The sequence below is a fragment of the Schistocerca gregaria genome, chromosome X, assembly GCF_023897955.1.
Source record: "Schistocerca gregaria isolate iqSchGreg1 chromosome X, iqSchGreg1.2, whole genome shotgun sequence".
NCBI lineage: Eukaryota > Metazoa > Arthropoda > Insecta > Orthoptera > Acrididae > Schistocerca > Schistocerca gregaria.
This window is the reverse complement of record NC_064931.1, coordinates 772593693-772615375: the sequence shown is the minus strand read 5'-3', so window position 1 is coordinate 772615375 and position 21683 is coordinate 772593693. Positions and strand designations below refer to the sequence as shown.

General features: G+C 44.6%; 1 protein-coding gene and 1 pseudogene across 1 annotated transcript in view; one reads left to right on the top strand and one right to left on the bottom strand.

The window, feature by feature from the left end:
- LOC126298360 (uncharacterized) overlaps nucleotides 1–21683 on the top strand; it is a 574913-nt gene that overhangs the window by 329686 nt on the left and 223544 nt on the right. The gene's annotated exons all lie outside the window — the stretch shown is intronic.
- On the bottom strand, nucleotides 3914–4030 carry LOC126300103 (5S ribosomal RNA; annotated as a pseudogene).

Genomic DNA, 21683 nt, shown 5'->3' with positions numbered 1-21683 from the left:
TCGCACCTGGTACTTGAAGGTGTTGCAGGTTGCTTAGGAGTCATAGAGAGGCACAGCGGAATCATTCTTTACATCTGAGGGAGTAATTAATAAAGTAAAAATGCGCAAAAGGCAGTAATTCCAGCACATATTTAGCTCTGATGGTTCAATTTTCGTTATTTGTGTATTGGTGCTTAAATGATGGGGTAACAGAAGAAGACTTTCTGGCAGTTATAACCATGAGAGGTCAAATGAAAGGTTGTGATTATATGTATGCAGTTAAAGATCTTGTAGAAAAATAATGTCTTCCCTACAACCAATTTACTATCAATGTTTATAGACGGTTGCCTGTCAATGATGGGCATAAAAATGGTTTGATAGCATTAGTTAAGAGAGAAAGGAACTTATCGGATTTACTCTCCATTTAGTGCTTACTGCATCAAGAAAGCAACTGAGTTTGGCATGTCAAATTTCAAGTAATAAACTGAAGGATGTTATGGTAAGAGTCATAAGCGTTATAAATTCCATTTGGCTAAGCAAAAGGAAAGTGCTAGAACGGTTTGCCAGTTTGAAATGTGGAAATATTTTATTCTTACAACATAGTGATAAATATTATGCTGAAGAGGATAATGATGAATGGTGGGCACTTCCAGCTTTTTTGTCCGATATTGCGCAGAAATTCAACAAATAGAATTTCAAATTGCAAGGACCAAACAAGATAAATGGACAAATGACTAATAAAATATTTTTATTTGAAGCCAAACTGAGACTGCATACAAATTAATTTGAAGAAAAACATTTGTCTAATTTTCCAGCTGTTGCTAAGATCCCATCAGACTTAACTATCTCCACATGTATTGGCCCAGGCTTGACGTACTATTTGAGAGAATATTTGGAAGAAATAAAAAAGAAATTTTCAAACCTTAGAAATATTGGCGGCTGTTTCATTCTCGTAAAGAACCCTTGGCACGTTATCCATGTCGATCTCAAATTGTTCTGCCAACCTGGGTTTCATAAAACTCATTTGATAAATGGAATGTTCGAACTTCAACACGACACACGGTTTAAAACTCTTTCATTCTCGTAGGTAATCCTTGGGGTGTTAAACATGACGATCTCAAATTATTCTGCCAATTGGAGTTTCATGTAGCTGATTTCATAAATGAAATATTCGAACGACACACAGCTTAACGTTCTTTTTACAGAACATCGTGAAACGCAGACGTACACTGAACTTTGGAGATATGTGTCTAGCAGTTATAAAAATTTGCTAGATTGTGCACAGTTTATTTCAAAACTAATTCCTTCAATTTATCTCTGAGAAACTTATTTTCAAAAATGAACTACTTGAAAAACAAATATCGTAATCAGTATCCAGTCATTTAAAGTATTCAGTGAGGATTGCATGCAGTCCAAACGATGCTAATATGGACGAGAATACCAAAAACCTACATCAGAAGTCACATTTATTAACAGTTCTATTTTTGTCCTTAAACCTTTTTGCAATTAGAAGAACAAAAATCCATATTAGATAACAAACCTGTAGCTTTCTTATAATGCCTTTGGTATGTGAAGGGTGTATGCCAGTCGCCGGCTTCTAGCCATTTTGAAAGTTTGAGATTGACGGCATTAGAGTAAAGATTATGTGGCCATTTGAATAATTTTTCATAATTTTTTAATTATACAACTGGCTGATGCGGCATAAAAACACTTTGAAATCAACTTCAGGAACAAAATACACTGATCCCTGACCCGTTTCTGATAGTGACACTAAATGATCAAATTACTTATGTGTCCCTTCCTTTCCTGCCCCCTTCATACGCACCTGTCAACCGACATGAACATTATAAGACTACGCAAATCAGGGTGAACTTTATTTTCACAGAGATAAGGCACATTGGTCTCAATTAGACTGGTGCACTGTATTCTTTCTTTTAGTTGACTGCAAATTGATCAGCATCTCTTTCCGTCATTTTCTACACTCGCAAATATGGTGGCAGTCGTTCCGTGGAATTCTGTTAGTGGCGAATCATGTCTTTTGCTCATGTTACCACAACGAGTATGCCAGTCAGAGATAACACTCGACTTCCATCATTCCCATGAATACTCACCAAAAAAATGTAATTGTTGTTAATAGGGCGCATACCTACTCTCGATTCCCATGAATACATCCGGTGCGATGATTTAAAATTCGTATGCCCTGTATAGCAGAATTTTAATATTGTAAACACGGCTGATCATTGTCAGCAACAGCACACAAAGAGATAAGGTACAGCCAATTGCAGCAGTGGCACGTAAAAAATTTTACCAATGAACTGCAATAATTTTATAATTAATAGTTTAGCATTGCGAGGAATAAAATAATATGAAGGAAAAAAGTATGGTAGCAGCGAGAATCGAACCTAAACCAACAAATTGCCACCTAGTGCGCTTGATCATTGCGTCAAGACACCCATAGGTCTACGATTTCGCCAAAGTCCTTTATACTTTATGCCTAAATCTTTAGAGATCCTTTTACCTTTTCCTTCCTATAGACCATTCAGATAAAATGTTCTAAGAACTTGAAACGGGCATCTACTAGCTTTCTCCTCCAAAGATCTACTGGAAAATGGCCTCTTTAACAGATTATCTACAGAATTCGCCATGTTGCTTGCAGATTACTTTATACGCACTTCCGTAGAAAAATATTGACCTGGTGCTGTGAGCAATGTAGCGCCCAGTGCCGGAAAGGGATGACGTCACATCAGATCATGCACAGTCGAAATGAGACATCTGCGCTCCTCTCAGAGTTGACCATCATTTCATCACTCGACACTTGTTTATAGTTATCGCGAAGAGAGTGCTAGAAAACATGTTTTCGTCCTTTTTTAATATTAGTTCGCATTCGAAGAGAAATGGCGTACTTTTAATGCGATTGCAAGCTCTCTTTCGAAGAGAATTGGCGTACTAATGCGATTTCCGGCTAGCATTCGAAGAGAAATCTCATAATTTAAGTACGATATTCGCAGCTGCTGTAACGCACTAGCGCATGATAATTGGTGCCACTGGGCAGTACTTGCGAATGCTAAGTATTTATTCCTTACAGATTTCTAATTACATTTCGATTTGTTACAGTTGTTAAGGTTTAATATCTTCTGAACAAGGGTGATTTATATTCGAATCCTATCAATAATAAAAACTTACGATGTTCAGCCCAGAAATACACTGGAACAATAGTAGTAGGCGCGCGAAAAGTTGGGTGTGTGTGCCTCGTATCAGTCACATGTTACGGTATAAATTTCAAACGGAAGTACACGGATTCATGAATGCGCGTTATAGAGACAGTCAGCTTCAAATGCAGTACATATTTTTAGAAAGGAATATGAAACAAAGTTAAGGCTGTTGTAGGAAAATGCAATGAGTAGAAGAAAAATGACTTTTAAATACACTGACGGTAAAAGAAATCGCAAATCAAAGAACGAATTGTGCCACGTAAACGAAAGTGGATAGGCATGTTTCCACATCTGAAAGAAGATGTATGTTCAAATTTCGCGCCAGTAGCATAAGAGTGGCGCTAGTAGTGCCACTATGAGGATTCAAATCAGGTTTGCTTTAAATGCATGCTGTAACGGTCGTGAGCGTTAGTTATCTTTGAGACTGGACGTTCTGAGTCGATGTTCGTCAAAAGTGCCTTTAAGACGACAAAGACGCCATTCAACGCCTCTCTGAGTTTGAACGAGGTCGTGTAATAAATTACTCCGTCATCAGGCCACAAGTGGCCCATCGGGACCATCCGACCGCCGTGTCATCCTCAGCTGAGGATGCGGACAGGAGGGGCGTGTGGTCAGCACACCGCTCTCCCGGTCGTTACGATGGTTTTCTTTGACCGGAGCCGCTACTATTCGGTCGAGTAGCTCCTCAATTGGCATCACGAGGCTGAGTGCACCCCGAAAAATGGCAACAACGCATGGCCGCCCACATGGCACCCATCCAAGTACCGGCCACGCCCGACAGCGCTTAACTTCGGTTATCTGGCGGGAACCGGTGTATCCACTGCGGCAAGGCCGTTGCCTCATGTCGTGTAATAGGACTACGCGAAATTGGATGTTCCTTCTGCGATATTACAGAAAGACCTGGCAGTAATGTAGCCATGGTACATGACTGCTGGCGGAGGTGGTCACGAGAATGTACGGCCGCAAGAAGATTGGGCTCCGAATGTCCACGTGGCACTACCCAGAGGAAAGACTATCGCGTTCGGCATATGGCTCTGGCGCATCGTACTGACTGCATCTCCAGCGTCTATTTGAGCAGCAGTTAGCACTAATATGACGCAAAGAATTGTTACAAATCTGTTACTTCAAGGAAAGGTCCCAACCAGACGCCCATTAGAGTGCATTCCACTGATCCCAAACCACTGCCATTTGCGACTTCAGTGGAATCAAGCGAGACTTAATTGGAGGACACGATGGAGGTCTGTTGTGTTTCCTGACGAAATATGGTTCTCTCTCGCTGCCAGTGATGGCCGTGTGTTGGTTAGAAGGAGGCCAGGTCAGCCTACAACCAACCTATATGCGTGATGGACGCATTGGACCTACACCTGAAGTTATTGTCTGGGCTGCGATTTCATATGATAACAGGAGCACTCTCGTGGTTATCCCATGCATCCCGACTACAAATTTATTCGTCAGTCTGGTGATTCGACCTGCTGTGCTGCCATTCATGAACAGCATTCCAGGGGGTGTTTTCCAACAGGATAACGCTCGCCCACTGCAGCTGTTGTAGCCCAACATGCTCTACAGTGTCGAAATGTTGCCTTGGCCTGCTCAGTCACCATATCTGTCTCCACTCGAGCACATATGGGACATCATCGGACGACAACGCTAGCGCCGGCCTGGTGTGGCCAAGCGGTTCTAGGCGCCACAGTCTGGAACCCCGCGACCGGTACGGCCGCAGGGTCGAATCCTGCCTCGGGCATAGATGTGTGTGATGTCCTTAGGTTAGTTAGGTTTAAGTAGTTCTAAGTTCTAGGGGACAGATGACCGCAGAAGTTAAGTCCCATAGTGCTCAGAGCCATTTGAACCATTTTTTTGACAACGCTAGCGTCATCCACAATCAGCATTAACCGTCCCTGTGTTGACCGACCAAGTGCAACAGGCATGGAACTCCATCTCACAAACTAACAACCGACGCCGTCCGCCCCGATAGCTGAAGTTCGGCGCTAGCGGCCGTGCGAAGCGGAGGTCCGATACTTCCGCCTGTGCGGCGTGTGCGAGTGTTTGTTTAATTGTGGACTTAGTCTGCGCGCGGGCTAGTAACAACGATCATGGCGAACAAGCACAGGAAAACTACATTACGATTCAGTTTCTGCAAATACTACGAAAGACCAAAGGCTTTAGCAGTGGAACGATTCATTCGAGAGGACGTCAAGATAACGCCAAACGATATTGTCGGCATTCACCTGTCCATCGGTAGTCCCACGGTGTATGTTAAGATGGTAAATGTCGTGGCGTGTGAGAGAATTCTACAGGCAACGAAAGCAGGTCTCCGATTTTGCCATAGCGACGGGAATGTCGGCACGGTAACTGTAGAACATGCTGTTCTGGGTGTACGGACAATATGTGTTTTTGATCTACCGGCTGAGGAAGTTATCGAGGCTTTTAAGCCATACGGCACGGTACATGGTCACATGGCAGAACGCTGGACACAATTCGCCACGTACCCCGTTCTTAACGGAGTACGACAGATCACTATTGATCTTCAGAAGCATGTACCGTCCTATCTGACAATTGGTGGTTGTCGGGCGGTGGTGATTTTACGATGGTCAACCACGTACATGTTCTGGCTGTGGCCAGGAGGGACACCTCAGGTCGAACTGTATGCAGCGGCGGATTACGCAACTGCCTTCAGATGTGCGGGAGCCGTCGCCGGCGATGACAGTACTACCGATCACCTATGCCAAATCCCTCACTGCGTCCGCTGATGACCGAAACTACACAGCCCCGGTGGAAGATCAAGATGGCACTCTCCGAAACCTTGTAGCAGACGTCGGGATGACAGAGGATGCTGCTCCATTGAGCGTACAATCTACGGCGACAACGTCAGATGAGACCGAACTCCGACCAAGCACACCGATAGTACACGAAGTAGTTCCAGCCACTACGGATGCTGTGCCGTCTGGAGCGCACTCTGTGACTACATCATCAGTTTCGACCGAACTTCCGCCAAGTACAACGATGGGACTTGAAACTCTTCCGGTTCCTACGGATGCTTTTCTGTCGGGCAGCCGTGATTCCCTACAATCTGAGGACACGGAAGGAAGATCACGCAAACAACGTTCCCCGAAAAGGAGGAAACGGCGTCGTCGCACGACATCTCCTAGGGATGACTCCCTTTGCCCCGACGACGATGTGCCTGTGGACCGAGATGACACAACAGCCTCTACGAAACAGGATGAGGCAATGGAAACTGTTCGATCAGACCCGCAGCGGTCTGTCACATTGACGGTACCGGGACGTGGCGATGCTGAAGAGGAATCACAACCAGTTGGCTCTCCAGACGCAAATGCTGTGGCTATGGACACGAATATATCACTGCCTCCAAAGATGTGGTATGAGATATTCAGGAGGCGCCGGACGTCATACAGAGGCAGCCGGCACTCACGAAGACGGCCTAATAATTGCTGAAGGTGAAGCGAGAGGGGCGAGAGAACGTCTTCTAACTCAGCCCCCAGCGCCGATGCAGGGAGATGTTGTTGCGCCTCGACAGAATGGGATTCAACGCCATGCAAACCGTATTGCGACATTAAATATAAATGACGTTCGTTCACCGGCCAAAATACACCTACTGAAGGAAACGATTTGGGCATCTGATGTGGATATTGCTTTGCTGCAGGAAGTCCACATAGCTGCACTCCCATACATCGCAGGCTACCAATCCTATTCGTCACATGGAGATCACAATGGGAGTGGGATGGCAGTTTACGTGCGAGATGGCTTCCCAGTGGAAAACGTGTGTTACCTTCCGTCGGCCAGGGGAATGGCTTTCACGACGTTTGGGACACACATCATCAATCTTTATCCACCGTCGGGAAACAATCGGCGGCGAGAAAGGGCGCGATTTTATGCACAAGACATTGCCCCACTTTTCCATGGACGTTATGAACGTGTAATAATTGGTGGAGATTTCAACTGTGTTCTCAGCCAGAAAGACCAATGGCCGCAAGCAAACATCAGCCAAGAGTTGCGAATCGTTGTTAACGACCTTGTACTTAGTGACACGTGGGAATTACAACATAGAGATGCGCCGGGATACACCTATGTGACAAGTCATTCAGCGAGCAGGTTAGATCGCATTTATATCTCACGGGCTCATGCAAATGATGTCCAGGACGCGGAACGCTGGCCATTGGCATTTTCCGATCACAGCGCTTACATCTGGTAGGGTGCTTCTTCCCCGTAAAGAGGTGTGAAACAGTAAGGCCCTGTGGAAATTAAACATTCAACATCTACATGATCCTGAATGCCGTCAACGGATCCTTGAGACATAGACGATGTGCGAGCGAAGGGTTGGAAGGTATGCGACAAAGCTTGATTGGTGGCTGACTTGTTCATCTCATATAGCAGGGAGATGGCAGAATGGCGCCGCCGTACGATCGACTTTTATTTTGCAGCGCTGAGCGATCTGGACGATGGTCCGCCGGGACAGGACGTCTGGATCGAACGCAAAAGGATAAAAGCTAAACTAGTGGCTTTAGCTCGGAAATATCTTCAGGGAACCATGGTGCGCGCCAGATGTCACGATACGATAATGCACGAGATTTCTTCCATGCACCACGTCGTGAATGAACGAAAGCACCGACGACGCGTTTTGGTACGGGAATTAATTACCCGCGAAGACCGAAGAGTGACGCGTCAAGCGGACATTGTCTCTGCATTCAACGACCATTACCAACACATCTATCGGGAAGAAGTCGCCCCTGTCGATGACCTCGAACGTATAGCCACGTAAGTCTCCCGTACACTGACGGTGGAAGCCGCGGGAACCTTACTGGAAGCCATTAGCTGTGAGGAAGCACATGATGCCATCGCAAAGGGTGCGTTGAACCGGTACCCAGGCATTGATGGACTTCCTGCTGAATTTTATCGAGAATTTCGCAACGAAATGGCACCGCGATGGACGGAAATGTACAACGAGATGTTAAATTCCGATGCGCCTATTCCACCGGCTTTTATGGAAGGCTTCTTGGTGCCATTACATAAACCGAAGCCAGGAATTACGGTCACACATTATCGCCCCATCACCCTACTTAATGCCGACTATAAGATCTTTGCACGGTTGATAGCGTCCCGATGTCGTATGTTAATTCGTAGCGTTCTCTCTCCAGAACACCGGGTGTATCGGTGAATGTGCAAACAGCTACTGGCGAATGCCGTGATGTGATAGCGCTGGCGGAGAAGTGCCGGCTTAAAGCGGCGATGGTGGCGGTTGACTTTGACAGTGCTTTTGATAAGGTGCGCCACAACTATGTGTACGCTGTACTGGAACAAATGGGATTTCCAGACCGTTTTACTGGTCTCATTAGAAGGATTTATGGGAGCGCACAATCCTTGGTACAGGTTAATGGGCGTATAGCAGGGCCCATTCAAATTCGACGATCCATTCGCCAGGGCTGCCCTCTTTCGATGCTGCTGTTCGCGATAGCGTTGGAACCGTTGATTGGGAGGCTAACAAATTCTCTTTCTGGGATGGAACTGCGGGGCTACACCTTCAAATGTCGTGCCTATGCGGACGACCTCCTGCTGCTCGTTCGTTCTGAGGAAGCTGTGAAGACGGTCCTTGAACTGTTGTTGGACCACAGTGTGACGGCGAGTAGTGCAGTGAACATTAACAAATCGGCAGCAATGCCGGTTGGAAGGGGCCTTACGCCGGAAGAAATCAGACCGTTTCCTTATGTGCAACGATTCCGCTATCTCGGCATAGACTTTCTCATCTGTAAAACATACTGCGGCAGTTAACTACCGACGTGTTTTACAGACAATACGTACCATGCTCCGACAACATCTCCTACGGTGCCATGATCCTTTGCAGCGAGTCGAATATCTGAACACTTATGTGGTTTCTCGAATGGTGCATATTTCGCAGATCCTGCCGCTACCACTCACGCTCGGACGTCGACTTCAATCAGCACTAGGCTACTTTGTGATGATTGGGTCGCCCCTCAAGGTGCGATACGCAACGCTCACGCTCCCTACGGACAAGGGGGGACTCGGACTTACGAATGTTCACTGCCGAGCGACGGCGCTCCTTCTAGCCACGGTGTACAAGCAATGGCGTAGCGGGCGTGATTCCCTTACATCCCGCCTACTGGATCTCCTAGTTCCAGCGTCCCTCACACCTCCGATGGCGGTGGGCAACATTACGCCACATTTTGCGCATGTATCAACATTTATCGTGGAACTTAGTTATATCAGAGACGAGCTTCCGCGCACGAGGCCGCCATGCGCGAAGGATTTTTATGTTTGGCTGCTACGACGGATAAGTCGCAATGTCATTGAACTCAAACACCCCAAGTTGCACTGGCCGAAGATTTTGAGACATGTGCACCAAAAATTCCTTCCTTCCTTCCTTCGTTCGGGCACTGTGGTTCTCTGTCACCTGTGGCAAGTTCAACACCAACCAACGACTCCATGCAATTGGACTAATGGACACTCCACTGTGCCCGAAATGTCGCCAAGTGGATGACGACCATCACCGCTTAACTTGTATCGCGGTGGAGGACGTATGGCTCCTAGGAAGACAGATGGTGGCTTGCTACCTCCGTGTGACCCCGCAACATATTACACCTGCTTCCTTTTTACATCCGGAGAGTGACTACTTTCCGGCGACTAAATCACAGCCGATCATCTGGGTCAAAGGTTGAACGATCGCGTACCTCTATGGGGATGCTGCCAAGTCGCGACTCGACTTTTGGTATTTCTTGCAGCAAGCCCACAATGAGGTTCATAGATGGTCACACTATCGGAAAACCTTTGCCAACTATCTTCAGGCAGTCTTCCTCGACCCCCTACGCAGTTGGGATGTGCATGGTGCAGTCGGTGTGCACATTTGACAGCTGATAATGAACCTCAAGCTTCTCTCACTGCTCCATATGTAATGCACATACCATACCATGAAATGATCTACATGTTCCTTTTAACAGTGATATTTATGGAAAATAAATAAATAAATAAAAACAACATTCCTGTATCCCTGTTCCTTTACATTTATGATTCGAATCCTCGTAACGGCAAAAGGTTAACATTTTATGAATAATGGCGCAGTTGCACTAAACTAATCGATTGATACATTACTTTTGTTTGCAAATAATTATTAGAAAATTTTAAAAAAATGGTCAGCGTGACGGACTGCCGTCCGAAGGGACCCGGGTTCGATTCCCGGCTGGGTCGGGGATTTTCTCCGCTCAGGGACTGTGTGTTGTGCTGTCTTCATCATCATTTCATCTCCATCCGGCGCGCAGGTCGCCCAATGTGGCGTCGAATGTAATAAGACCTGCACCAAGGCGGCCGGACCTGCCCCGTAAGGGGCCTCCCGGCCAAAGGCGCCCAACGCTCATTTCCATTTCCACAACCGGCTCGTGTGCAACACAAGTCATGCGCGTTAGCATGCTGGAATGTAACATTCTGGCGATCACGCTGGTTATAATGTACCTCCATTTCACATTTTGCAATGCCTTACATCGCGCTTACATTACCCTGTTATCTTGCAGTATTAATCATTTAAATAATTTAAATACGTTATCCAGACAAATGTATTCCTGAAATTTCACTACTCTACATTAATTATTTTTTGGATTTGCGATTTTTTCCGTCAGTCTACAAGTATTTTATTACTGCTATTAACCAGTTAATCACCTGCTCACAGCCGGCCGCGGTGGTCTCGCGGTTCTAGGCGCGCAGTCCGGAACCGTGCGACTGCTACGGTCGCAGGTTCGAATCCTGCCTCGGGCATGGATGTGCGTGATGTCCTTAGGTTAGTTAGGTTTAAGTAGTTCTAGGGGACTGATGACCACAGAAGTTGAGTCAGATAGTGCTCAGAGACATTTTTGAACCACCTGCTCACAATGACAACACAACAATACTTCGTCAGGCAACTACAGTGCTACGCTTTTGAGTTCAGTGAGGGTGGCAGAAATCTACGAGTAAAACAGAACAGTCAACACGAAGTCTTTCGAACGGCGCCGACTTTTATGGACTAGACTTGGAGGTCAGCGGCAAACCTATCTCTCCGTTACTATAGCTAGTCTACTGCGGGCTAATAACATGCTAATCTACAGGGTGTTTCCATAAGAGAGTGGAAAAATTTAACAGGACATAGAGGACGCTCCACTGAACAATTTGAGGTAGGAAACATAGGGTTGGAGAAGCCAAATTAAGGAGATAATAGGAATAAAATCACAGTACTGTGAACTTTATAATTTACATTAGTTATAGTTAACTGCAAATACCATCACTGACACAATGAACGTACCACTTGTACTGTATCTTACAGAATGTGCTGAGACTGACGGCCTTCAACCTCAATGCAAGCATGACATCGCCGAACAAGATTCTGCCGCAAACTGACAAATATACATGGTGTGCTTCTAATCACATCTCAGGCAACTACAATTCTGGCAACTAATTCCATCTCCATATCTACTGGGTCTCATACACAAGTGACTTTAAATGCCTTCATAGGAAATAATCAAGGGGATTCAGGTCAGGTGACCTTGCAGGTCATGATGTAGCACCTCTCCTTCCAATACAGCGACCAGGGAATACTTCCTAGTAATCATGCTCGTCGTCCACTTTTCCTTGCAGGAAATAAAGAGTGTATATGCAAATAAATAGCACAGTACGTGTAAAATTGTACGAACAGAAATGCTAAACAAAGCCATAGACAAGTTTACTTCCATATCTCCTTAAGCTGGCTTCTCCGACCCCAGGTCCCCTACCTCAAATTTCTTAGGGGAGCATTCTCTATGTCCAGTTATATTTTTGCACGCTCTTACGGAAACACCCTGTATGTAGATTACCTGTTAACAGTAAGATCGGTACTTATGCTGCCTGAGGTGCCGCCACGTAATGTCAGTACTAGCTCTTGAGCAAACAAGTTTGACGAGCACTGATCCAGATCTTTTACATTAAAATTCACAGAATTCCTCCACATGGCCCGTCCGGTAACCATTTTTCACGAAAAGGCTGAAGTGGTTGAAAGGCTGCGTGAGGATTAGACAGCAGTTTATTGTCTGTGGGACTGAAAAATAGGCCGGCCGTTGTGGCCGAGCGGTTCTAGGCACTTCAGCCTGGATCCGCGCGACCGCTACGGTCGCAGGTTCGAATCCTGCCTCGGGCATGGATGTGTGTGATGTCCTTAGGTTAGTTAGGTTTAAGTAGTTCTAAGTACTAGGGGACTGATGACCAAAGCAGTTAAGTCCCATAGTGCTCAAAGCCATTTGAACCATTTTTTGAACTGAAAAGTAGTCCTAGAAGTCAATTCTCTAAGAAACGCTACTCGGGTCAGTCATGGGACAACTATTGTTTTCCTTGTACGTCAATGACATCTCGTCACTACCGTCCTGCTATAAATTTCATTTGTATGCTGACGCTTCCACCTTACCTAAGTGCCAGATTTGTTGATATCAACACTGCATCGTCCACATGAATGGCGATCTGCCTTCATTGTACAGATAGGTGCAAATCCATTGATTTAAACTAAATGCGAAAAATCTCAAGTATCTTAGTATCGCAAAAGAAATTAATTGGTTCAGATTTACGCGAACAGTTGCCTGCTCTTTTTCTCAATGGTATTCTAATGACATATCAGAAGGCAGTAAGCACTTGGGCGTAACTTTGGATAAACATCTCAACCCGACGAAAAACACCGTCGACACATGCAGGAACACTTCCTCTTGTTTCTATGCCTTCCATAAGATTCGGGACATATTTCCACAGCACATGGAACGTAAGCGTGTTTAATTAATCGTTTTTTCAAAACTTCTCTATTGCGATATAATACAAGACATTACAGGACTATAAACTAGACTATAAACTATAGACCGGCGGTTCCCAGCCCATGGCAGAGAGGCACCTGGCTGCAAACGCTGAGCGAGAGTCGAAGACAAAATAAAAATTGTCTCGTATTTCAGGGTTTCCAGTCATCAGTCATTAAGGTCGGCAGATACGGAATGAGATTAGAGTTGAAATGATCTATCGTTATCCTATTCCACTCATAATGGAATGATCCCTTCTATCACATAAAAAACTTTCTTTTTTGTACGCACAGAAAGAATACATCAAAAGAAGCTGCTAAGACAGACTGCCAGTATTTTTTTTAATACTGAAAATTACCAATATCAACCACGACCTGCAACAAATGACGATTCCTAAGTAGGTGTTATAGATCCTGTCGTGGCTAATCCACACATCAATAGCAGACTAACCGCGCGAGAATCGGGAATCTCAAAAACGTCGGTGTTGAGAATGCTACATCAACATCGATTGTACCCGCACCATATTTCTATGCACCAGGAATTGTATGGCGACGACTTCGAACGTCGTGTACAGTTCTGCCACTGGGCACAAGAGAAATTACGGGACGATGAAACATTTTTTGCACGCGTTCTATTTAGCGACGAAGCGTCATTCACCAGCAGCGGTAACGTAAACCGGCATAATATGCACTATTGGGCAAGGGAAAATCCACGATGGCTGCGAAAAGTGGAACATCAGCGACCTTGGCGGGTTAATGTATGGTGCGGCATTATGGGAGGAAGGATAGCTGGCACCCATTTTATTGATGGCAATCTAAATGGTGCAATGTATGCTGATTTCCTACGTAATGCTCTACCGATGTTACTATAAGATGTTTCACTGCATGACAGAATGGCGATGTACTTCCAACATGATGGATGTCCGGCACATAGCTCGCGTTCGGTTGAAGCGGTATTGAATAGCATATTTCATAACAGGTGGATTGGTCGTCAAAACACCATACCATGGCCCGCACGTTCACCGGATCTGACGTCCTCGGATTGACGATATTTGCTATCGCGATCCACCGAAAACGCATGACAACATGCGTCAGCGCATTGTCAATGCATGTGCGAACATTACGGAAGGCGAACTAATCGCTGTTGAGAGGAATGTCGTTACACGTATTGCCAAATGCATTGAGGTTAACTGAAATCATTTTGAGCACTTATTGCATTACTGTGGTATTTACAGGAAATCACGCTGTAACAGCATGCGTTCTCAGACATGATAAGTTCACAAAGGGACATGTATCACATTGGAACAACCGAAATAAAATTTTCAAACGTACCTACGTTCTGTATTTTAATTTAAAAAACCTACCTGTTGCCAACTGTTCGTCTAAAATTGTGAGCCATGTGTTTGTGACTATTACAGAGCCATCTATCACAAAGCGAAAAGAGTGGTCCAACTAAAACATTCATTTTTCGTTACGTACTACACGAATATATAATAAAAATGGGCGTTCCTATTTAAAAAACGCAGTTGCCATCCGTTTGACCTATGGCAGCACCATCTAGCGGGCCAACCATAGCGCCACCTGGTTTACCCCTTCAAGCTAGACAAGTCTCGTTATTTGTAGTTTTTTCGTTTGACGCTTATTTCGTGAGAGATTTGGCCCGGTTACGATTAATGGACCACCCTGTCTAATACAGGTACGAATATAGGTTAAGCAGCAGCAGCAACAATATTTGGAAGTTTGGCCGTGGCTGGGATTCGTTCAAGGATGGCCAAAGCGTTTAAGGCGACCACTCCCGTAAAGCGGGAAATCTCGTTTCGAGTCCCGTTTCAGCACTAATTTTCACTGCCGTCATTCCCTTTTACAGCTGATGGTTGTTCGTATTCGCAGCTACGAATACATTTCATGTATTCTGGGACTCAGTTGTTCACGAGAGCGACTCGCTTGAATCTGTTCATTTAACACCCACGCAGTATGAAATAAGGACGGAAAATTGGTGTTTTACGTTCCGTCCACAGCTAATATCATTAGAGATGGAGTTTTCTCGAATTTCTTACTGCCGGAGAGGAAATAAGCGGCCATGGCCCTTTTGAGGAACCATCCTGGCATTTTTATGGGTGTCCGCATTAAACCGATGTCGGAATGGCCGACCCAAGAACTGAAATCAGGTCTCTCGGATACCAGTTTAGAGCATTAACCCCTACATCACCTCGCTCAGTTCCCTTGAAGATAGTGCTCAATTAGTATTCAGAGTTTTCTTCGTATTTGGCTGCTAACAGAATATGTATTTGTGCTGATTTTTAGAACTGATATTGAGATTCAGGTATTTCGCCACGTATACTGGTTTTTATTGCCACGTTGTAGCAAAATACACAAAGAGAGAGAGAGAGAGAGAGAGGGAGAGAGAGAGAGAGAGAGAGAGAGAGAGAGGAGAAAATTTTTATACTGAGTATTGTCTGTAATTTTTTCAGGTAAAATTACAGAACACATCGAAAAGTCAGTCTGTATATTACTTATGCACAGTTATAGCTGACATAGGACATTCATTGCCATTGACAGTGTTATACGAAACTCCAACGGAGGAAGCGTTAACGCCACCGTATTCTATTTGCTGTCACGGATCTAATAATATTTGGAGACATACACTAAGATAACAAAAGTCATGGGATACCTCCTCACGTAGTGTCTAACCTTTCTTTGGCCGGCGTAGTGCAGCCCTCAACGTGACATGGACTCAACAAGTCATGGAAGTTCCTTGCAGAAATACTCTCTATAGTTGCCCATAATTGCGAAGGTGTTTCCGGTGCAGGATTTTGTGCACGAACTAACGTCTCGATTATGTCCCATAAATGTTCAATGAGATTCATGTCGGGCGACCTGGGTGGCCAAATCATTCACTCGAATTGTACAGGATGTTCCTGAAACCAATCGCAAACAATTGTGGGCCGGTGACAAGACACTTTGTCATCCATAAAAATTCGATTATTATTTGGGAACAAGAAGTCCACCAATGGCTGCAGATGGTTTCCACGTAGCCGAACATAGCCATTTCCAATCAATTATCAGTTCAGTTGTACCAGAGGACACAACAGTCCATTCCATATAATCGCAGTCCATACTATCATGGAGCCGCCACTAGCTTGCACAGTGCCTTGTTGACAACTTGGGTCCTTGGTTTCGTGGGGCCTGCGCTACTCACAAACCCTACCAAACAGTTATTATTAACTGAAATCGAGACTCATCTGATCAGACGATGGTTTTCCAGTCGTCCTGTATCCAACTGATATGGTCACGAGCCAAGGAAAGGAGCTGCAGGCGATGTGCATTCGCGTCGGTTGTCTGCTGTCATAGCCCATTAACCCCAAATTTCGCCGCACTGTCCTAACGGATACGTTCGTCGTACGTCCCACATTGACGGTTATTTCACACAGTATTGCTTGTCTGTTACTACTCACAACTCTAGGCAAACGCCGCTGCTCTCGGTCGTTAAGTGAAGATCGTCGGCCACAGTATTGTTCGTAGTGAGAGGTAATTCCTGAAATTCGGTATTCTCGGCACACTCTTGACACTGAGCATCTTGAGATACTGAATTCCTTAACGATTTCTGAAATGGAATGTCACATGCTTCGAGCTCCAACTACCACACCACATTCATAGTTCGTTAATTAGCGTTGTGCGGTCATACACACGTCGGAAACCTTTCACATGACTGCTCCGCCAATACACTGCCCTTTTATACCTTGTATACGCGATACTACCGTCATATTGATATGTGCACATCGCTATCCCATGACTCCTTGTCACATCACTGTATTGTAGCCTCTATGGTTGAGTGCAATGACTGAGCTTGTAGTGATTTGTAATTACTATTTTCCCCGTTATTTTCCTTAAAAATGCCTAAGTCTCACGAATAATAACTAACAATGAGGACAGAAAAAATTCTGAGACACACTTGACCCACAATTAGTATTTAACGTCATAGTTTCCCAGTGTGTCAGAAATACATCTAACAACAACACAGAATTTTTGTGACAATTTACGAAAACTCGTTATAGAGAGATATGTTGATATGAAACCGAAGAGAATGAGTGCCACGTAGATACTGCAATGGCGGAAGCATGGTTTGCACTGCCACGGTCACGCTACGGGCGAGTGTGAACACTGTCATTTACATGCCCACCACGTCGGTGAAATCACGGGCCAGTGCAGTGCTGCGTCACGCATACGTGTAAATCCACCTATAGTCAGTGATTGCGCATTGTATCGTAGGGTTCTGTCCCCTATACTTACTGCTACTGCACGTCAAATACTGATTCTTGTTTTCGGACTGGCGTTGCCGTAAGACGAAGCAGCGAGATGATGAAGAACCAACCACATCATATACTGTAAATAGTGAGATTGCCAATGCTGAATCCAAGCAATGCCAAAACAGTAAAAGAACCTAAAACACATTTTCGCAAATATAACTCTGATTTTTAAAACTCGTATTTGTGTATTCTGGCGCCGAAGAAGAGCCTATGACTCAGTGGGTGATTTGTTTCGAAACGCTATCCAATGAATGTATCGAACTATCAGAAATTGAAAGCATGTATCAACTGAACATCCTGAATATGTGGGGGAGCCTATAGATTTCTTTCAACAAAAGAATAATATTGCTCTAACTAAATGCATCATGAAAAAGTCTTCAAAGCTGAACGTAGAGTTTCTTATGGGCTGTCTTTGTTAACTGCAAAGAAAAGGTCAACTCACACCATGGGAGAAGAATTTCGCCTACCTGCAGCAAAAGTAATAACTACACAAAAAATAAATGAAATTCCGGTATGAAATAAAATTGCGAAGAGAAGAATTGATGACACGTCGAAAAATGTGAAAGAAGCTGCCATTACTGCTTTGGAACAAAGCGGATATTTTTCGTTCCATCTTGATGAAGGTAGACTCGTTGCTTGCTGACCAGGCTAATTTATTTGCTTTTAGACGTTATGAGTTGAGTGACAGTACAGAAGAAAAACTGTTGTTTTGCTAGTATTTTCCCACAATAACAAGCGAGAAGAGATTTTCAAATCTGTTAACAAATTTATGAAGGAAAATGAAATAGACTGGTCTAAATGTGTATGTTTGGCAACTGATAGGGCACATACTATATCTGGTCTTCATAGTAGCTAAGTCGCCAAAGTTAGGTGAGTTAATTAATGAAAAGCACCAGTTTGCTTTTGTTGTAGAATATTACATTTATTGTTAATCGGTTTTCGGCTTACAAGGCCATCTTCAGACATTTACTGAGTATTATAAACCGGTTAACAATAAAAGTAATATTGTAGAACAAAAGCAAACTGGTGCTTTTCATTTATTACAATGTTGTTCTACCAAGAACCGACGGAAGATTCTGTTAATTAGGTGAGTTACTTCCTTGGTTCAGTAGACAAATTGCAGCATATATAGAGAGACTCTAACAGTTACAGGTTTGGAAAAGTGCCCCTAAAAGCTCTTGACGATGCAGTAGAAATCGTCACCTTTATTAAAGCAAAACCTAAAAACTCGAGACTATTTAGTGTTTTGCGTGATGAACAGGGGAGTGTATATTGCAGTGGGATGAAGAACCGGAAATGACAAAGAATGTGTGTAGAAATCGTTCACAACAGATGTCACCCGAGCAGGAGGACATTTATAGCCGAGAGTGGAAAGTTACGAGAAGATGGTGAACGAGTTAATATTAGAATAGAAACTGAAATGGCGTGGGATCATGTGAGAGACATTTTGTCAATAAGCACTCATGAAATTGTCCGATACACGGATACTTCGAAGAACACAACATGGAGGGTTCTGGTGGAGCACCAAGTACCGCAAACAGCGTACAACAGGCCTCAGCCTAATTGGAAGATATTTATCACCGTGGAAAGATACGAGTAACTGGGTCGTCCAACACATGGAAAGCAGGACAAATATTTGAGATCAGTAATTGTTGGCACACCAGTATAAGAGAAAATGGTGTCGCATCGCTCGATTGAAGAATATGAACACGACGAATGCCACTGTAATGCACATACCGATGAACAGTGTGGAATGTAGTGATTTATCTGTAATCATACATCCTATTATAGCCTACGTGTGTCTTCACTTAGACCAAATGGTTTTGAACCCAGACTTCAGTGCCGTCAATAGATTATACGGAACAGTGACACAGTGCGGGACTAGCTACAGTTTTTTTTGTCTACGAATGACGTCGGTGACAGTGTTTACAGCTGGCGCAATAGCGAATCCTAGAGAGATGAAAATCCGTACGCCAAAGTCGTCTCGGATCACTAACAACGATTCTACAACTACTTGTTGGATAGAACTGTACAAGATAAACTAATAACAATCACCTCCTGTCGCCTCATTTGAGTGGTGTTCATTTCAGTTGTGATGCAACGATTGTTGAAGAAAGGAAGAAAAGAAAATTAGGGTTTAACGTTCCGTCGACAGGGAGGTCATTAGAGACGGAACACAAGCTCGGATTGTTTTGTAAAGGATAGGGAAATAAATCAGCTGTGCCCTTTGATAGGAACCACCTCGGCATTTGCCTGGAGCAATTTAGGAAAAATACCGAAAACATAAATATGGATGACTGGAGGCGTATTTGAACTGCCGTTCTCCCGAATGCGAGTTCGCTGTGCTAACCGATACTTCTTGTTAGCCTCGATATGATGTGTTTCCAACGCGACAGGTAGCCAGCCCCCTCCAATATGAATGTGCGTGAGCACCTGAAGAACAATAACCTCATCTTTTGGTTGGCAAAGGCCCAGTCTCAAGTTCAGTACGATCGACAGACCACATTTCCGTGGGTTTTTTGTTACGGGGTTACATTAAATCGTTGGTGTGTAATTTCCCAGAAGAAACTGAAGAGGAATTGATCGGTAGGATTCTAGTTACCTCTCTCATCACTCAACAGAAAACAGGGATGTGATCTTAAGATTTCTGGCAAATCAGCTGTTTGTATTGTTCTTGGGTGTCTAGATGGGTTCAGTAGTTTACCTAACACGAAATGTTGAAAGCGTACCTCGGAATCATCTTCAGATGATACCTGTAGGATGAGCTTCTTAGATGCAAGCTCTATTCGGAAAGTAAGGAATGATAGGCCGCGATAAGGAAACCACGGTGAAAATCAAAGCTGTTTTATTTGCAAGTTATCTTCAACTTCCAGCTACTTATCACCATAGTCGCCGATTCGACTTAGACGTTTGTCGTAGCGTTGTACAAACTTTCCAATACCTTCGTTATAGAAGGTAGGCGCCAGAGCTTTCCGCCAATTCTCTACGCTGGCCTATAGCTCGTTGTCTGTACGAAAACGTTGTCTTCATAGCCAGCGGTTCATGTGTGCAGAGATGAAAATCTGAGGGAGACAATTACGGACTGTATTGTGGGTAATCATACATTTCCAATTGAAAACTATGCAGGAGCACCTTCATTCCCCTGCAGAATGCGGCTGAAAATTGTCTTGAAGAAGAAAACGCACGACAGTTATGTAATTTTTGCTGCATAGCTCCAGGAGAAATTTCTCACCAGGCCCTCGGACTTGGCGGAAGACACCATTGTTATAGGTATTTTTATGTGCTCCCTGTGTGCTCAGAACTAAAAAGAACGACGTAACGCGATCGACGGGCGTACTAGAGACACTGCCCAACACATATGTGCAAAACTTCACCAGATTTTCACTGTGATTTACATTTCGCGACCAATTGTTCTTTACTTTCCGAACAACCCTCGTGCATCACGCCTCGTTTATACTCTTATCGCTCTCCACGTTGACGTTGACGACAAGGTATGTTGTGGAAATAGCGTGTCACGTAAACGACTGCAGTAAGCCTGACACTCGAGAAAAATATAAACAGATACACTACTGGCCATTAAAATTGCTACACCACGAAATGACAGGCATCTTATCCGCATGGCTGTAACGGATCGTGCAGCCACGTCTCGATCCCTGAGTCAACAGATGGGGAGGTTTGCACTGCAACAACCATCTGCACGAACAGTTCGACGACGTTTGCAGCAGCATGGACTATCAGCTCGGAGACCATGGCTGCGGTTACCCTTGATGCTGCATCACAGACAGGAACGCGTGCGGTGGTGTACTCAACCACGAATCTGGGTACACGAATGGCAAAACGTCATTTTTTCGGATGAATCCAGGTTCTGTTTACAGCATCATGATGGTCGCATCAATGTTGGGCGTGAACGCGCATTGGCAGCGTGTATTCGTTATCGCCATACTGGTGTATCACCCGGCGTGATGGTATGGGTGCCATTGGTTACACTTCTCAGTCACCTTTTGTTCGCATTGACGGCACTTTGAACAGTGGACGTTACATTTCAGATATGTTACGACCCGTGGCTCTACCGTTCATTCGATCCCTGCGAAACCCTACATTTCAGCAGGATCATTCACGACCGTATGTTGAAGGTCCTGTATGGGCCTATTCTCCAGATCTCTCACCAACTGAAAACGTCCAGTCAATGGTGGCCGAGCAACTGGCTCATCACAATACGCCAGTCACTACTCTTGATGAACTGTGGTATCGTGTTGAAACTGCATGGGCAGCTGTACCTGTACATGCTATCCAAGCTCTGTTTGACACAATGTCCAGGCGTATCAAGGCCGTTATTACGGCCAGAGGTGGTTGTTGTGGGTACTTATTTCTCAAGAACTATGCACCCAA